Here is a 5,533-nt window from a genome sequence, read left to right as displayed (position 1 = left end):
ATGTAAGTCTGAGCACGCCAGGGGAGGAGAGAAGGCAGTCTGTATCACCACGTAGAGTGGGCAGGGCGGCCCTCTCAAAGAAGATAAAATTTCAGCAAAGATCTGAAGGAGGTAAGGGAGTTAACCAAGCCGGTATCTGGGGGAAGAGTGTCCCAGTTGAGAAAAAAGCTAGAGCAAATTCTCAAGGAGGTGGGAGGGGGTGCCTGGAACATCAAGGTGCAGCAAAGACCCCACTGTGCCAGGAGGAGATGAACAAGAGGACTGGAGTAGGAGGAGCAGTCCAGGAGGGGATGGGAGCACATCATGCAAAGTCCTTTTTACCATGGGAAGAGCTTTGAGTGAGATGGGAGCCCCTGCAAGATTGTGAGCAGAGGCGTGACATGATCCGACTTACGTTTTTAAAAGATCACTCTGTCTGCTATGTTGAGAATTGAGCAGAGGGAAAGAAAGAAGCCAGGGGTCCTATGCAGGCCAGGGTCGACATCAGGACCAGATGCTAGAGGAGGAGACAGAGCAGTGGTTGGACTCTGAATGCATTTTGAGAATAAAGTCAGCCTGATTTTCTGAGGGCTTGAATGAGAAGAGAAGGCTTGGATTTCGTCCTGAAGGATGGAATTGTTAGGGCATTGTCTGGGAGCATTGGTGGGAGAAACAGATTTCAGGGGGTGGGGAATCAGGAGTTCATTTTGGGGCATGTTGGGTTTGAGATGCCTGCTAGATATCGAAGTGTAGATGTTAGTAGGCAGTTGGATAGATGCTTCTAGAATACAGGGGCAAAGTCTGGGTTTGATGCTGGCAAGTGCTCAACCTTTTTTTTTTTCTTTTTTTTAAAGTAGGCTCCACATCCAACACGGGGCTTGAACCCACAACTGAGATCAAGACCTGAGTCGAGATCAAGAGTTGGATACTCAACCCACTGAGCCACCCGGGCGCCCCAAGGGCTCATCTTTTTTTGGTCTATTTTTTAGGAGTCAAAATTTCTGTTATGCAAAATCATTATTAACCACTTTTTTGTTTTGGTTTGTCGGCACTTCCAGGAATCTATCATCGATAATATTTGATGTTCCGAATGCTGAACCCAAGGCCCATAAGACCCTCAGATACCTTCCGATTCATCAGTGGAATAATAAAATCAAGGGGAGAGGACCTTTGGGTTTAGTTTACACTTGACAGTTGATCTCTCTTCACAGCACGCACGGTTGCGTACCACCAAGACTGTTCTTTCCTGACTCCTTTCTCCAGTGCTGTCCCTACAGAAGGGAAGGGGGCATGAGTGGAACACCTTTAGAACCAAATATCTGAGTGAGATCTTAGAGCTGGAACTTTTCTGCTGTAAAGAGTAACTGAAATTTTTGGAATCCTCCAATCTTCAATGCACAATGAGGGTAACACCCATCTGGGAGGGCTGTTGGGGGAAATGTTGCCTGATCCCTGATAATGATGATTTTTGTGACTGATACCTTACCCATCAGGTGGGTGCCCAGTAAACCTTCCTACACCTTCTGCTCCTTGCACAACCACCCACGAAATGCCTAGCACATAGTAGGTGGTCAATAAACGTGAACTGATTCACCACTTGGGCTATCCTCATTTCTGTCCCTGTTCTTCCAAGATACATTTGTTTCTGTCCATAGTGCATATCGCTACGTAGCATGCAGGAATGTGTTCATCTGTTGACTCTCCACCTCTCCCAGGAAGCGTAAGCTCCGAGAAGGTTAGTCCTTGCATTCATTCACTCCCTGTGGCTCTAGTGCCTAGAACTGAGTCTGGTGCACTGTAGGGGCCCAGTAAATATGCATGGAATAAATTAGGAGATGAACGAATGGTGTCGGCAAACAAACCAGCTCCACTATTTCATATACAAGGTGAAACTTCAAGGACCATAAGCCCGAATCACCTTGAAAACTCTGCAGCCTGGAAAAGGACGGACCTGACATTATTTCCAGCAGTGAGGTTTTACAAATTAATTGATTTTTCTGACTCACTTAGTGTGGGTTTAAACCATTTATCTGAAAGTGCCGTAATATATTCTTTGAATTAGTCTAACAGTTCAGAGACACAAAAGCTGAACTAATGAGTTAAACACTTAGCTGAGCTATCTTTATTAGCTCCTTGCGCTCACTGTCTCCACATCATCTCTGCGGTGCCGGCTTCAAAGCCCGCTTGGTTCTTTCGGGGGACAGATTCAGCGAGTCTTCCCTTCCAGCTCCTTGGGGAAAACTGCAGACATGCCCTTTGGTGACATCACCTCCTTTCAGATCAAGAGCCTTTGGGGGAGGGGAGCGCCAGACCCTCTGAATAAAGCCACTGCTGCCTCCGTCCTGCCCCTGGTGGGCCACCCACCCCTGCGGGAGCAATATTTAACAACACAAGGACTACAGTGCCTGGCGGGATGAGTCACTGTTGGGAGTGACCAGCCAAACTGAAATCTCCTTTAACAAAAAGGCCTTGAAATGCAGGAATAAAACACAGTCCTTTAATTTCCACTTTTAACGGGCATAGTACGCATGCCCAGAGACAGCGCCTGCATTTTCTTCCTCCCGTTAGCTATCATAAAACCCCTCGGAACCCAAGCGAGGTTCCAAGTTCTTTCTTAACGCAGTGTTCTGTAAATGTCAAGCATTTCTCCCACCGTTCCTCTCACTCTCATTGCCCTGTCTGCAGACCACCTCCTGGTTTTCTTGACTGTAACTCACCTTTGCTACTTAAATAGCTTTGCTCTATGGAAACATTTTTTTTTTTTTTAATCTCATGCCTCATGATTCTGGGAAGCCAGCATCTCTTGCCACAAACAGACATGTATAAAATTAGAGGGGAAAATACAATAATAGTAATACAAGGAAGACAGCTTCAGCTGTCCATGGAGGACCCTGAGGATGGGACAGGTGAGGTCTCGGACGAAGAGGGAGAGGAGAAAGGGTTTGGTGTTAAAGACACAGAGACCACAGACGGGGACCATTCTCCTTGAAGTTGTGAAGGGACATGAAGGAGAACGCAGATGGGGGAGCTCCTTTGTGGGGATGTTTTCTGTACCAGCATTGTGACAGTGGTAGCAAAGAAGCGCTACACGGGACCCAACTGCATAGACACACACACACACACACACACACACACAAGCAAAAACTGGTGAAATGTGAATGGGGTCTGTAGCCTGGTTGACAACACTGTATCAGTGTCAATGTCTGGGCTAAAAAAAATAAAAATTTTTTTTAAAAAAAGGAGGACCCCCTCCCTTATGTGGTCTGTGTGTGTGTGTTGCCTAAATCCACAGGTGCGCCCCACTTTGGGCCAAAATTGGCTTATCATTTTGTGGAGGTGAAATCTAAGAAGCTGCGTTTATCAGACTTTGAAGCCCTCGAGAGACTGAGGCATGTAGTAAAGCACTTAATAAATGCTCGATAGTCATTTATTTCTCTTGTCTTATCCTCTTCTTTCTCATCTTCCTATCATCATCATCATCATCGTAGTGGATTGAATTGTAAACCCCCCTCCCCCAAATGATGTGTTCACATCCTAACGTCTGGTACCTATGAATGTGACCTGATTTGGAAATGGGGTCTTTGCTGATGTAATCGAGTTAAGAGGAGGTCATGCTGGAATGGGATGGACCCTGATCCACTGACTTGTGTCTTTATGAGAGAAAGAGGGAGATCTGGAAATAGAGACACTGGTGTCACAGGGGGAAGAAGGCCACCTGAAGATGGAGACAGAGATGGGGAATGATGTTGATGCAAGCGAAGGAATACCCAATGTCACCAGCAACCACGAGAAGCTAGCAGAGGCAAGCAAGGATTCTTCCCTAGGGCTTTCAGAGGGAGCATGGCCCTCCCGACATCTTGACTTCGGGCTTCTGGTGTCTAGGATTCTGAGATGACAAACGTCTGTGTCTTAAAGCCACTTAGTCTGTGGTAATTTGTCATGGCGCCCTAGGAAACTAATATAACCGTCATCATCCCTGGTCAACTGTTTTATGTCCAGTATCTCAGCATCTATCATATTCTCATTTAGAAGACTCTGTGAAGTTCTGTAGAAAGGAGCCCATTCGACTATCTTTGCCCCGTATTTCCAAAGTGACCAGAAACTAGCATTTGCACATAGACAGAGCAACGAGCATTTGGGAAATACTACATCATCTCATCTCACAATGAAAAAAACTAAGAACCCGTGAGAGGAGTGGACTTGCTCTAAATCGCAGAGTGAAAGCAACAGAATTATAACTCAGTCCTCCCCCCTCCTCTCCATCCCAATCACAACCAAAATAATCATCACTGAGCCCCAGAATTCTGTCAGGGTCTCAGAGCTCATCTAGTATGCACACCCCAAATTACCCAGTGATCAACCTAAAATTATAGATGCTGCTGCCCCTAGTGGCAGAACGCCGCAATGAAACTCTCGCCCCCAGCTATTTGTCACAAGTAGATTCCTCAGCAAAGATAACCACAGACCACACAGCTTATCAGAGGTAAAGTAAGGTTAATTCCTTAACATATTAGATTTAAGCTCATGATTACACTGACTTTGCTATGGAACATTAATCACTGATACCAAAATATTTCTCTTCGATGACTTTATATCTTTTTTTTTCTAGGTTAGTACGTATCTAGAGCACATCTGGAGCTAATAATTTTCTACTGAATTTTAATACATAGTAAAACGTGCTTAAAGCAACCAAAAATTAATGTGTTCCCTCCAACAAAAAGTACTTTAAAATCACTTTCAATACATGTACGATGAAAAAAAAAATATTTCTATTTTGTCCATCCAAAAGTGTAATGTAGAATTGGGGTATATTTTATATATCCACACAGGTTATGTGCCAGAAAAAATGGTAGTAACACAGAAAAACTGGGTTTTTCATATTTATGTCTCACTGGGGAATCTCTTATTTTTTTCTTTTAAGTCATCTTACCCTTCGTTTCCGAGTCAGTGTTTACATGAATTTCAGGAAAACGTTGACTGGTTGGGGTGCCTGGGTGGTTCAGTGGGTTAAGCTTCTGCCTTCGGCTCAGGTCATGATTCCAGGGTCCTGGGACCCAGACCCCAATCCGGCTCCCTGCTCAGCAGGGAGTCTGCTTCTCCCTCTGCCACTCCCCCTGCTTCTGTTCCCTTTCTCGCGTGCTCACTCTTTCTCTCAAATAAATATTTTTAAAAATAAAAAAAAAAGTTGACTGGTAAACATGCTAATTATCCCATCACCCTCTACTCAGATTAGATATCAATCTAGTCGTACAGACCCGTGATCTATATTTTGAAGGCTGCATTAAGAGAGCAGGTCTGAGGAGGTGATTTTCTGGAAAGATCAGAAAGTACTCATTGCCTCTGCTTCCTCAACTGTAGACAGACAGGGTTAACCATGATTAGTCAATCGAGTATTTGGCAAATAGCTTCAGAAATGAGCACAGCCCTCCATCAGGTCTCACCATATCCTCAGAAATAGAACATGATAATGCCAGCTCACAGGGAAGAAAAGAACCAATTCACGTTGACGTGACCTCGCCTATCTTTCTCCGAGGAAAGCTAAAGGAAACCAAGA

This window comes from Ursus maritimus, unplaced genomic scaffold, assembly GCF_017311325.1.
Source record: "Ursus maritimus isolate PB19 unplaced genomic scaffold, ASM1731132v1 scaffold_2, whole genome shotgun sequence".
NCBI lineage: Eukaryota > Metazoa > Chordata > Mammalia > Carnivora > Ursidae > Ursus > Ursus maritimus.
This window is presented reverse-complemented; position numbering follows the sequence as displayed.